General features: G+C 45.6%; 1 protein-coding gene across 1 annotated transcript in view; it reads left to right on the top strand.

Annotated features, from left to right (window-relative positions):
* Positions 1–7,573: 7,573 nt before the first annotated feature.
* The window catches only part of KIAA1958 (KIAA1958 ortholog), a 65,119-nt gene continuing 58,691 nt past the window's right edge, over positions 7,574–14,001 (top strand). Inside the window, exon 1 of the mRNA XM_086869427.1 lies at positions 7,574–7,642. The gene's annotated coding sequence lies outside the window, so the exon portion shown is untranslated. The remainder of the gene's footprint in view (positions 7,643–14,001) is intronic.

The raw sequence follows: 14,001 nt of genomic DNA, 5'->3' as shown, positions 1-14,001 counted from the left end.
ATCTTGAGTAAATAATGTCCCATCTTCATATTTACAACCTTCTCTGTTGTTACTTTCTTCTCTTTGAAGAAAGGAAGATCACCCCCAAGGATACAACGAGACTCTGTTGTCAGCCTTTTACAGATGAGCAACTGCATGAAAGGCTGGAAATAACCCCAGGATTTCTTTGGCAGAACCACGACTCAATTCCCTCATGATTCCAGCCCCATCATTGCAAAGATCTTCCTCACCCTCCATCTTTTTGTGTTTGCACTGTGAGCACTTTAAGGCACCCTGTAAAATAGGCATTCTACCCTCACAGGCCAGCATTGAAGGGAGCAGAAATAGATGCACTGCAGGTCTGCTACAGCCTTAAATGCCATTTGCAAGGGCCACCCCCTTTTGTGAGCCCAGGAATTCACAGCTGGCAGTGTGAGTGGGTGAAGAGCATGATCCAGTTATGTTTCAAAGCCACTCTCTGTGTTTTAAAGGACATAAGGGAATAACTTGAGGCTACAGGCTGGAGACCAAAGCATCATGATTTCTTAGACAGAAACAGCCCAGTGTCCTTAACCTATATAGAGACATTACACACTCTTCGTTCAGACAAATCTCCCCCATATAATTAGCACACACTTGTAGTGCCAATTCTCCTGCTTGCTTTCAAGTGGGTTTCTAGTTGAGCTGTTATTACACACTTTTTCCATACTCATTATTCAGGCTTTTGTTTAAATTGCACTTCTTTACCTGTATATTTCATGCAAGAGCTGACACTCACCTGCTGTTGCCACAGATATATCCTGTTCTACCAAAACACACAGAAATTTAATACAAAACAGAGTTGTGTGGTCACAACTCTGAAAACACACAGACTGGATTCTTAAGGGTTTTTCAAGCCTCTTGTGAAGCAGTATAGAATTTCCAAAGGCATCTTGTGGACTGATCTTCATATACTTTTTCTGTGTTAACACTAATTGTTAGTTGCAGCCTAGTACCAAAACTAACAAAGGAAGGACCAGCAGAAAGTTAGTTCTGCTTATGCTTGGGTGTAAATATGAAGTATCCTTGTGATGTCTGCACTGCTTTCTTCAGCATCATGCACAAGTGAAGGAAAGGTGGATGTCTAACATGACCATCTACAGTTCTCAGTGGAGAAAATGAACAGGTTTTCTTCTGTCAGGCTGTAAGCTGCCCCAGACAGGGAATGAAAAATTTAGGAGTGACCTAAAAGCTGGATGTTTTTCCTGGGCATTGCCATGTCTCTAAGATTTCATAAGCTGTTATCTGCTTTGCATTTCATCAATCACACTCTAACACACTTTGATCCTAGCTCTGACATGAAGTTAACGTATTTTGTTGTGCTGGTTTTCTTTTTTTTTTTTTTTTTTTCCAGTTGATGAATAACTGCAGTCATAACAAATCCAGTGACTGTGAGTTGGGTGGTCTTTAGTACTGGTACTTACTCCCCCACGTTCCTTCAGGATGTCCAAAGGAAAATAAGCATGCCCTCATATTTGCTATAGGCTGGGTGTTGAACCTCCAAAGGGAGTTTGAGAAGGGTAGGAGTTTTCTGGTAATCAGTGATTACCGGAAATAGACAAAACCTTTACAGTGCACTCTGATGGCTGAATTCCTGCTCCTCATGTTGTCCCACACAATCTCCTGCTTCAGATACAGCACCTTGCCTAATCACCCCTTTTAATTCTGCCTGATGTCACCTACTTGACCAGAAAAATGCTTGCTCATGCACTTGTATAAGTCTGCCCTGGCCTGGTCAAGCAGAGCAGTATTTGCAGCACCTATCCTAGCAATCCAGTAGAGGGATTGCCAGCAGTCCAGGTGGATGGAGCAGAAGATCACTCTCCTCAAGCTTTCCTGTTTGAATCAGGCTCCTTGTGGGCTTGTGTCCTGTTTCTGTCCCAGAATGAAGAATGCCTTCCTCTCTTGTGGATCCTTGTAGAGCCCTTGCTTCTGTGGAGCAGGGATGTTGGGTCAGTGTTAAAAGCAGGATTACAAGTGTTGAAATACTACTGAGCAGGGTGCCACTAGATGCTGTGGTGAATGACCAACAGAGCTGAAGGACCATGGTCTACTAAAAAGTGTGTTTGTTCTGAAATCTTCTCCAAGAGTGATGAAATCTTATGGCATCATGTAGTGCCCCCCACAAGTTATTTTTGGGCTTGCAGGTAAGTGAAGGGCAAATTAACCAGCAGTGCTTTGCTTTGAAATAATGGATGTATTTAATCACAGATGTTCCAGGAATGCAGATATGATGCTTCACAGATTCTGCTTTAAAAACTTTTCCTTACATAATGAGAAGCTGTGGGGTGTGAGGGAGAAGTTGCCTGCTTGATCTTCCTCTTTAAGGACCACTCTTAAACAAATGGATCATGATCTGATACCGCTTTGCCTTGCCTTAGTAAATTAATTTCCTTTCAAGCATTACAGTTTCAGTGTTTTGTACACAAAACCTAAAAAAAAAAAAACCACAAACCAAAAGACAATCCAACAGACAAAAGAATTATTCACTTCCATATTTATTTACAATTTTCCAAGGAACTTTCCAATAGCAGCATACCAGCTTAGTGCCGGAAAGCTGGTGTCCAAAGAGGTGCTTAATGGCTTTCATTCTGACCCTGCCCACACCAGTGCAGCTCTTCTACATTGCTACTGAAAACACAGGGATACAAAACCCTCTGCAGGGTCATGAGAGAAGGACTCCTTATTTACTAGCCTCAGTATACCAGGTGTGTGCTGTAATACCCCAGCTACACTCGTCACACCAGTTCTCTGCGAGTCAGACCACTTGTCTTCCTGCAGTCATGGATGAAACTGCCGCCCACCTTCTTTTATTGACTTTGAGTCCCCATAGCTGGGTCTCTGTAAGCTGTGCTGCCCCACAGACCCACCTGTTGCTCTGCCCTTCTGGAGTATTGATGTCCCATGAGGGAACCAGCCCATTAGTAGTAACTTGCAGGCACCTGTTTCTCACCAAGCCCTTTCACCCAGAGAAGTGTGTCAGTCAGGTGGGTCCAGCTCATGCTTAATTCTCTGAGAGGGGACTACAGTATTTCAGACTGACACACAGGTTTTTGGGCTGGGAAGCTGGCTCCTTAGATTTTTGGTGCTCATTCCTTTGCAACAGTTGTTGAGGTGGAGAAAGCCTCAGTGAAGAACCAGCTGTCTGTATGCTGGAAGGCTGCCCGAAACAGGCTTCCCTCACAGCGTTACAGAGGAGGAAGAGGCAGTGTGGGACACCATAAGGTTTGGCCAGGCACTGAGCTCCTCTAGGACTTTCTGGGACCTTCCAGATACTAATCTCTGCACGTTCCAGCTAACTGATGGGTGAAATCTTGCTTGGGTCATGACAAATGAAGTCCAAAAAGGAAGATGAATCTCTTAACTCATGCTGTTTTTTCAAGGGCCTGCCTTTTTCAAGATATTGGTGAGGCCAGGAATTTTTTCTGACTCAAAAGTTGCTCCAGCTTAACTTTTTGCACAGCAGGAGCTAGTTTGGTTGGGCACATGATCCTCTGAGACACATACCCTTAAAAACTAGTTCATGATCTGCTAGTTCCAGTCATGATGAGCAGCCCTTGGAGCAGACATGCTAATGGCAGTCTGTGGGGAACTGCTGTGAAAGAAAAATCTGTTGTGGCAGTGGCCTGAACTTACCCTTCTTCCTGTGAAAAAATCAGTTCTGATTTCAAACCTACACTGGGTCAAACCAACCATTATTGGCCTTTCTCATTTTTCATTCTCATCCCAGCTACTCTAGTGGTAGGTCCTAAGTTCATGGCCAGCTTTCTGCTAAGTACTGAAGTACTTTCTGATTGCATCTGTCTTCCTCCCAGCCTGTTCATCACCTCCCAAGCCAGCTTTCCTCCTGCTGTGAGAGCTGAGGATATCACATGGGGTGGTGCTTCACCTTTGCATTTCAGCTGCCAAAGTTTCTGGCACCAGGTCAGGCTGATGACTGGTGGTGGGGGCTGAGAGAGAGTCTGTCTGGGTGCTGGCACACCCTGCTCATCTGGGCAGGAGAGAGCAAGCATGGCCAGGGCACAGACTGTAGGGGTGTGACTCAGCTTCCTTGCTGCCTGGGTCAAACCAAGGGCAGAGCTGGCAGCAGAAACAAACCACTCAGCAGAATCCAGTTCACCTGCCAGTCTGGAACAAAAGGGGATCCAGCTCAGACTGAGGTGCACATCTTACCTCACGGAGGAAAACCCCTGGGAAAACCCAAGCTTTGCTCTGTTCCTGCTTGACTGATGCAGTGCTAGAGGGATGCTGGGGAAGCTGAGCAGTTCATGGCAAAGCCGTGGGGTCATTGGTGTGTGCATATTTTCTGTGAGGTGGTATCATCTCTGGTCTGATGTTGCTGTCACTTTCCAGGACCTCTGTGCCTCTCTTCAAGCAGAAGTCAAGTGTTCCCTAACAGGGGGATGGTGATTCCTTTCACTCCTGTTTGGCAGCTTGTACACCCTATTTCACAGCCAATGTTTCTCTGCAGAAGTCTCGGTTCTTGTGGGATCTGAGATACTTTTGCTTTGGCCCATCATTTTTGTTCTGCTGTTGGCATGGGTGTTAATGGGATGGCAGGCTGTCCAGGAGTAGTGGAGGGGAGAGCACGAGCTTCCACTGAGCACCATGAGCCCAAGCTTTCCTGACACTGGCATCTGGAGTGAGACAATTCACCCTTGCCACACAGCCTGGTATGGCTGATGAAGAGTCATAGCGCACAGGTTAGTGAGTTGCCAGAGGTCACGGAATAAAATCTGTGCTAGTTCTGGGATGTGGATGTGATACACCTTGTTTCTCAGCCCACTGCATTAATTACAGGACCCTGCTGCCTTATCTGGGCATGTGGACCATCTATGGAGAGATGCCCAGCACCTCCAGCAGGTGTCCATACCAACCAAGCCACATCTGCCTGGATGTGTTTTATTCCAAGTGAGGAACAGGAGGAGAAATAGCTAGCAGTAACTCCTCACCACAGCAGTCTCTTGGCTTTGGAGAGGCAGGACAGTCCCTGTCATGGTTTTAAAAGCTACCCCATGACAGTCCCTCTGTCTGTCCACCCTGCAGCAGCCAGCACAGTCCTGTCAGGTCAATACCAGCAGCTTTCCTTCCAGGAGAAAACCTTGCTTTCTCACCTAGGAACATCAGTACACACAATTGCTGCCCTCCCAGTGCACCTACTGACACAGGCAGTGAGCTAAAACAAGCCCATCCAGAGCTGCAATTTTGTGCTGAAGTGCTGGTGACTCTGTACTAGGCTTAGCTGAGCTCTTTGATAGAGCATATGATGTGAAACAGAGACTTCTGTGATGCAATTACAGCCCTGTGTAGCATCATTTGATGAAAATAGGGCACAATAACCAAGCAACCATGTCAGAGGTTGGTGAAGTATTTTCAAACCTTCTTTTTAATTAAGGAGTGCAGATACTGCATTGACCTGCATTGTGGCTGCTCCTAACAATGAAGAAGTGAAGAAGGAGAAGAGAGAGGTGGGGGAGAAGTGGGGAGGAGGGAGCTTGGAGGCTGCTTTGTCCTGTGGACACAGAAGAGCATGAGAGAAGTAGAGAAGAACAAAGAAAAAGAATGCAAAGGAGTGATCAAGACTGAAGACCAATAGTGAAGAGCGAGCCCCTTGTGTTTCCTCACTGCAGATGTTCTTGATTATAGGGCTCCCAGGAATGAGGAGTGTTTGGGAGGCAGTCCTCCTCTTCAGCAATTCCTTACTGCCATTTTTGAAAGTGTAACTATTTGGTCTTGAAAAGACAGGTCAGCAGCCCCATCTCAGAGGCAAACAGGGCACCAGTTTCAACCAATCCAACCCATGCAGCCTCTGACCCAGAAGATGTGTTTAATGGCCTGTGTGATACTGTGGGGGCATATTCCTGAAAAACAGACCATTCCTCTCCCTGGAAGGATTTTGTGGGCACAGCAGAGTCCAGGAAATTTGTGGTCTTTTTTTTAGTGTTGCCAGTGCTTTGACTACAGGTCCCTGCCTTAAAAGCAAGATGTAAAAGCAGGGTGTCATGGACTTGATCTTGATGGATGGAGGCAGACTCTCCCTTCTGGAGACTCTCTCAGGATTTACTCCCTAGAATAATTATTCTTTCCGTTAGGGCTCTTCATCTTTAGGAGTCTGCTACTGAAACCTTGTTTATTTAAGTATTATAGGCCTCTGCTGGTTGTAGCACTATGACCATGACCCCTTACAGAAAATAACAATAGCAGAAGGGAAGGCAATCTTCCCTAGGCAAGGCTAAGGCTGCTACCAAATTCCCCTGCTGTCTCACAGGCAAATCCAGAAACAGCGTTACTTTTGGCATGAATACACTTCCAGATTGCCTCCATTACACTCTAGTGTAATCATTGTTGCAATTGTAGCTAGTAGCATGTGCTAGCCCCTTCAAGTTTTGCAAATGTTGGCATGAGGATCTTGAGGAAAGGAAACCTCTGGGCCATGAAGCAGCCAGCTTAGAAGGCTGATAGCCAGGCCTGTCTCCTGGAATGATGCAGGGTAAAAAAAGCCCAACTGAGGAGATGAGCAGAGTTTGCTTTGGCATGTGCCTTGCTTTCTGTGGGAGAACCAACACCCAGAGAAAATGCTGCAAGCACACAATGAGGCCTCCTGTGATTAATTGCAAAAAAAATCCCAATATGACTAATGTTGCTGATAGGATCTCTGGTTGCAAGTAGATTAAAAAGGTTTTCACAACACACATATTGCAGTTTTTATTGTTGTACATACAGGCACAGTGTGTGTGCAGATATGTCCATGTGTATGCATACAGTCCACATAAAATCAACACCTGGCGCCAGATACCTATTAAAAAACAACAACAACAACAAAGTATCAGTAAATCTGTATCGTGTTTCTGTATCTGCACAAAACAACGGAGTAGCAGATGTTGGGGTGTTTCAACACACCCACTTTGAGTAGCTGAGGTGCTGCAAGTCAACGGACCTCCGCCAGAATAATGAGAATGACATTATTTTAGGGCAGCTGAGAACGTGTTCCGTAGCACGACATCCCCGTTTCACACGCATGCATGTCTCCTTGTTTTCGCTCTCGCCCACGGCAACGCGGGGAACGCAACTCCCGTCGCCTGTTTCCCCGCAGAGGGGCACGGCGACCCCTCTCAGCTTCCCGGGAGTCTCTACCGCCCTGTGCGCTGGGTGTCCCTTGGGTGTCCCTTGGGTGTCCCTTGGGTGTCCCTCAGTGTCCCGTGCTGTGCCCAGCCTCGGGTTGCGCTGCCCGACGCGGAGCTGTGTGTGTGCGGGGTGGCGGGGCACACATCTGCGGAGCTGTGCGGGATGCGGGGTGCCGGGGCACACAGCCCGCGGAGCGCTGCCAGTCCGGAGCGGTGTGCGGGTGTGCCATTGCACACTTCCTGCGGTGCGGGGGACCGGGCGCCGGTTTCCGGTGGCTGACAGGAGCCGGAGCCCGCCGCTGCCTCCTCCGGCGCGGAGTACCACACACCCCCGCACACTCCGCGGGGAGGAGGAGTAGGAAGAGGGCGGAGGGAGCAGAGCAGCCCCCCCCCCCCCCCCCCGCCCCAGCCCCCGAGCGATATCGCCCTCATCCCCCCATGCAATACGGGCGATATAGCACAGCTCCCCGCCCCGCGCTCCCACGGACAGGCACCTGCAGGTACGTGACCCGCCCGGCCGCACCGTGTGTGTGGATGCGTGCGCGGGGGTGCGTGTGTGTGCATCCAGCGCTGCCCGCCGCGGGGGCGGGCGATACTCCCGTGTCTGGCTCGCTCTCTCTTTGTGCGCGGCCAAGGGCTCTCCTGGAAGCTCCGCCGAAGAGGCACGGGTCCCCCGGCCTTGTCGCGGGGCGCTGTGCAGTGGCAGGGCTCGGTGTGCCCCCCCCGGGCTGCACGGGGCGTGCCGATGAAGGACAGGGGGAGGCAGCGGTGCTTGAGGGGTCGTGGTTTGTCACAACATACGGAGCGGAGCCCCTCGCCCCGCGTTGCATCCTCTTGCAAAAAGAAAAGTGACCCTTACAGCTCCCGCCCCTCTCCCACCCCCGGCTCCCGGCTGGAATAGAGGTGGGCAGGCGCAGGGGGCTGTGGTTTGGGGCCCCAGGGGTCTGCCGGCTGCGCCGAGAACGGGGCCGGGGGCCAAGTGCGTGGCGGTGTGGTTCGGTCCCAAGTGAGGTTGGAGCCCTCTGGCACCTCCCGCAGGGGAGCTCCGAGGGTCCCTCTGGTCCCCTGTCCAAGCAGGCAGTGGGGTGAGCCCTGGAAAGGCAGCTCCACACTAACTTGGCTTGCCACCGAGACGAGGCAGGAGCAGTAAGGCAAGCCAGAAAACAGAAGCAATCTTGGAAGGGATGGCTGTGTGCAAAGGAAAAGAGTGAAAACGATGGAGATATATACTGAGCTTCCTGCAATTCAATTCCAGCTGCCAGACAGTTGCTCTCCAGCCAGAGGAGTAACTATGACATGTTAAAACTCACCTTCCATCTACAGTGTTAATGGTTATAAATATCTCCTGAACACAGCTGGCAGTTCAGTAGTACTAGATGTGGAGTACGGCTGTTTCCATTCAAGTGAGTGAAGATCTGTCATAGGAACAAAACAATACACTCAGTAAAAATGACATCCCTGTATGTGGCTGGCTTTCAACATTTGAATTGTTAATCCATGAAGTTTGCTTTTGACTGCCTTCTTTGCCATTCCCCCACTTTCTGTTCTCAGAAGTGCAACCTCTGCCAGTGCTGCTGCAATGCTGAAACTGTGATAGATGCTGAAGCTTGGCTGTGAACTGGCACAAACTGTAATGTTTTTCATTTTTCTGTTGACTTGAAGAGAAATAGGACTAAGCACTTAGCGTGCTTGACAGCAGCAGTGACAACTTGCACGAAACAAATGGTGACATCCCTTTGCTGTGTTCTGGATGGCAACTTTTCAGTAAAGGACCTGGACTTGTTTTCCTTAATTTTTATTTCTTCTTTAAACAGAGTACCCCAAATCAGGCCAGGAATGACCAGTTCCTGTTTCTCTCATAGTTTCCTCAGTTCTCCTCCATATAATTCAGAGCTCAGACCAACAGGGCTGTACTCACGTGATTGTTCAATTAACCTAATAACCTCAGCCAGCACCACACTGGGGATGCATGCCTGCTCCACAGCACCACGGGCATGGTTTCAGACCGTTTCTGACTGACTGGCCTTACCAGAAGCTGGGAAAAATTGCCCTGGGGGTCAAATCTACCAGTTGTCTCAGGATGATTATTCAAACATCATTTCAGGCTTGGTTAAACCTGTTTTTGCCCACTTCTAAAGACCCACAAAAGTTGGAAATCACACGGTTCATTCACTCACCTACTGTCCTGTGCTGAGCCTGGCGCTCACCCTGGCTAAGTCATACCCAGTGCCCACCTTCCCCTTTTGCCTGTGGCTTTGAGCAAAAAGCTATTTTTCAACCTTTTGCTCAAGTTTATCAGCTCTTTGAAATCCTTCACAGGTAAGCTAACAAGAAAACCTGAAAGTTTAAAAACCTTGCACCCAGAAAAGTAATAGATATAAGAATTGTCAAAATTATATGATGTGGTTTTAAGTATTAATAGAAAGAGTTGAGGGGAGGTGGTCTTACATCCAGTGTAAAACTTGTTGTGAGAGAGGTACACCATGGAGTTACTATTTTTGCTGTTGCCACTAAACTCATCTCAAGAGCGTAGCTGAAGTTTTCTTTGTGTTCCACTAAAATAGCTCGGTGTTCAGAAAGTAACTTAAAACTTGTGGGGAAACCCTAACAGCTCAAGTACTTCTCTAGCCATTGTTAGCGAGCTGGAGGTTTTTTTTGTAACCAAATATATATTGATCTTGCTCCTTACTGATGCATCTATGCACTGGTAGTTGGTATTACACCAGGAAGTTTGCTATGACTGAACTTACTCAAAGTTTCAAAAGCACAGTATAATTCTGTTTCATTCATGCAGTGATAATGGATTTGTAGTCACAAGTTCCTAGAACAGCAGCAGTTTGCTGCCCTAGCTGTTCACACCTGGCAGTCATCAGCTGCACCTCCCTTAAGAGGCGGGTGAACCTCACCCTGGTGCCAGTTTGACTGGGCTGTCATGTGTCCACTCACTGCAACCCCATGGAGACTCGGAGTTTCAGCAATGACATCCTTCTGTATTTTCAGTCTCCCAACCATATGCCTCTGCCTTCCTTCCCTGTTAGTCATAAAACCCAGGCAGAAGAGGTCTGAAGGTTTTAAGCGTAATCCCGACCTTGGCGCTCACTTCCATGGTGCCACTGTTTCTCCACATCTGCGCTCTGGGAGTGATAACCCATCCACACACAGCTCACAGAGGTGGTGTGAAAATTAACTGCTGTTTGTAAGGCACTTTCGCAGAAATGTGTGTGGCAATTGGCCCTCTTGAGGATTCTTATACATCTGGTAATTCAAGTGTAACTGGTTGAACATAATAGTCTGCTTCCAAAGGTTATTGCAGCACACCTTTTTTGCAAAGTAAAACAGGGTGAGATAAAGGTTAGTGACTTAAAAGCAGAGCAAATTTTTATTGGCTTTTCTCATCCATTTCTGTGGAAAATATTTTAAAATGAACGTTATTTTGTATCAAATGTTTCCTTGATGGATTTTCATAATAAGTTAAAGTTGCTCAAAAGGTATATGCCTTAGTAGTATGAATAAGGAAGAGGACCAGTGGAGCCCAGCTGCTTCATCTTCATTTACTTGACCTTGGTTCTGATTTGTTGACTTATGAACTTTATTTACTAGTCAAGTTTGTGAATTCTCTTGCAAGACGGAAATTACAGGGTGTCAGTCCTCTCTTGTTTCTGTGGTACTGAATACACCTCACAGATTCCTGAATGACACTCCTGGCTGGCCACTAACCATCTGTGTTTTTCCTGAAGGAAATAAAAAGTCTTGGTCATATGACTGTCCAAACTTAAGCATTCAAGGAAACAAATAAAATAATAAGTGTCTTCAGCATGGCGAGAAGGTGTTGTAATTTAGCCGCAGTCATACGTACACAATTAGGTTGTAAGCAGATAACTTTCAGTATTGTTTCTTCTTCTCATAATCATATGGTGAAAACTATCTATCTCAGATCCTGAGTTTAATTTGATCTTCGTAGAACCTCTGCTTTGCCTGACAGTGTGCTAAGAAATAGCTCTGCATGATCTAGGAGCTGTTCTCAATTACAGGTATTTTCCACATTTTCTGCACAGTAAGTTTTTATCATGGTCCTTGTATTGCTGAAGAGTTCCTTCATGCTTCATTTCCTTTTCTTATTTTTTGTTTAGCAACAGGCGGGATCTGAAACTTTTGTTCACTTGACTGATGTTAGCTCAGAAACATCAGAGAGTTTTGTTGGACCTTGGCATTTTAGTCCTATGAAATGCAAGAACAAAAGCTTTCCTCTAAGTGTAGAATCACAGGGTTAGATTCATGGTATTCACTCAGTGAGTACTGTGACCTGCAAGTTTTTATTTCTATTGTTAAAGGCAATTATTTTCTAAAAGCAGTCATCATACCTTAAATATTTGACGTAGGTGTTTTACAAATAGTACACAAGATAACTGGAAGAGATAAGGGGAGGAAAGAGATTCCTGTCCCATTTTCTCTACAGGTTTGTTTATTTCATCAATTTATTTCTTCCTTTTTTTTTTTTTTTGTATGGTCTGCCCTATTGTTTTCCTCTGTCATCTTCAGTAAAGCGAGTGTTTTTGATCAGTGTGGACAGTCAGGCATAAAAAAATCTCTAACATTTTTTGAAAACAGGAACATAAACATATAGCAGTGATCAAATATCCAAATGTACATGAAGACTTTACTTCTCATCTAGTCCAGTGGAAGCTTTCTTGCATCACCAGTGCTATAGTTTGAAAGCTTGATTGTTCAGTCCCATCACCTAAGAACAGCTGCATCTCCATGAAATAAATAGGCAAGAAAGGTCTCCAAGATAGAATCATTTTCTACAGCAGGTTTTTTCAAAATGTGTTTAAAGTTGACAGCAACTGGTTTTAGTAATTTGAAATTTCACTGTCGATCCTCATGGGGTTAAGGCTGGAGAAAAACAAAACCACTAATGATCTCGTATTGATGATTTAAATGAAATAAAGTGAAATTAAATGAAGCAACTGAAGCCACACAAAAGAGACACACCATGAGATGTGTGGATGGTGTGCCTGGGGAGCTGGGAGACCCTTATTGCTGCCATCAGCCAGATTAAAGATAGAGTGATGCTAAGGTGACTACAGTCCTGTTAGCCCTTATGCAACACCCACAGTCTTTGTAATTTCTTTGTTACTCCGATACTCCTCATTTACATATAAATTGTCTTGCACCCCCCTCCCTATTAGGCATGGAGGGTGGGTTGCCCGAAGCAACCAAGGTAAAAAAGGACAGCGAGCTAAGCTGTGTGGGACTTCAGGACATCAAAGACACCCGTTGGCTGGATCCAGCGCCAGTGATCTCTCTCACTCTCCCTTTCTATCTCTTTTTTTTTTTCTCTTCCCCTTTCCTCCCATTCACTTTTATTCCTCTTTCTCATATCATATTTCAAATACCATGCAGTCATTTGCTAACAGTGTCCCTTCATGCAAGTAACCATTTGTAAGTTTTCCTTCAAATAAAATTGTTACTTATTAAAGGAACACCAGTGTTTTAGTGCATCTCTAGCCAAAGGTATTTTCCCATCTGAGTCACTTTCCTACCCCTTTTGTGTTGGGAAGTCCTAAGGGATGCCCAGTAAGTGGACAGGGAAAGCAGGGAAATAACCTCTTAGCTGTAAGCCAAGATAGGTTTGAGCAGTGCCAAGGCAACAGCTGCCTAGGAAAGGCCAGAGCTTTACTGCTACCCTGTTTGAAGTTGTTATCTCCCCCTTCTCTGTCTCAAATTAAGAAACAGCGTTTCCAGTATGCCTCTGCTGAATCCACACATGTATTTTGCAGGTGAAAATTTCCACGTGGTCAAGGACTGTGGTTTACAAGCTGTAAACTACACTTAATAGGTTCTTCAGTAGTGACTGAAAATAGTTGCTGTTATATTTTATAAATATGTAAAGGTATGTAATATATAAATATTAATAGCATACAAATATGAAATTATGCTTATTTATAAATATATATAATAGCAATAATATATATGTTATATAATTTTATTTTGAAATTCTGTTCTACACTATTATTAAATATATAATATATTAACATGGCATATACCTAACATTACTATTATTACTATTATTATTATTGTTGTTGTTGTTGTTGTTATTATTAAACATGTTCTGATCTGTAGTCAGATGAGAGAGAAAAGAGCGGTCTTGCACAGAAGGTGTCTGACTTATGGGGTGAGGAAGCCATGGTTCTGCTGGAATCTGTCCTATCCAGTATTTTCCTGAATGATACAGTGAAAGAAACCACACACTTTTCTCTGTATTGTACTTGTGCAGAGCATGAGGGCAGAAATTTTTGGTCTCTTTTTCTTTTTGGTGAACAAAAATTGCTCTGCAAAGGGAAGGGAGTAACTTTGTTCTGTGGCTGATGTGGATGGGACAGGGAACAATTTTTGGTAGGAGGGAAGGCCAGGGCTAGGTATCAGAACATGCTTATTAGTCAGTGTGATATGGGAATAGAGGGATGTCAGTGGCATAAAGAGGAAAACACTGTGATGACATGAAAACATTTCTCAATTGGCATATTTTCAGCTTTATCTTGTTGGAGTGCTGATATCTGATATGCTGGTGCAGAAAAGCGCTGGAATGGTGAGAAGTCTCCTGTTTTGTTGAACCGCACACTGGCATGGCATTTATACTTTATCTGGGCTACAGCAGGTACTTCCATGCAGTTGTGTGTAGCAAGTTAATAGAAGTAGAGAGCTCAAAAATTAAGAAAAGATTATTTTTTGGTATGCTTGGTGTTGCAGTGTAGCTTTTCTGTTTGTCTCTCCCTAAACCTGAAGTCACAGACTCCTGTCACATACTCCTGGTATCTTTGAAGTCTAAGTGTGGGGGGAGAGGGTGTATTTATGTTGC

Source organism: Cyanistes caeruleus, chromosome Z (genome assembly GCF_971803275.1).
Source record: "Cyanistes caeruleus chromosome Z, bCyaCae1.hap1.1, whole genome shotgun sequence".
In the NCBI taxonomy this organism is placed as follows: domain Eukaryota; kingdom Metazoa; phylum Chordata; class Aves; order Passeriformes; family Paridae; genus Cyanistes; species Cyanistes caeruleus.
Note: the sequence above shows the minus strand (reverse complement) of the source record. Positions and strands in the feature narration are given on the sequence as shown.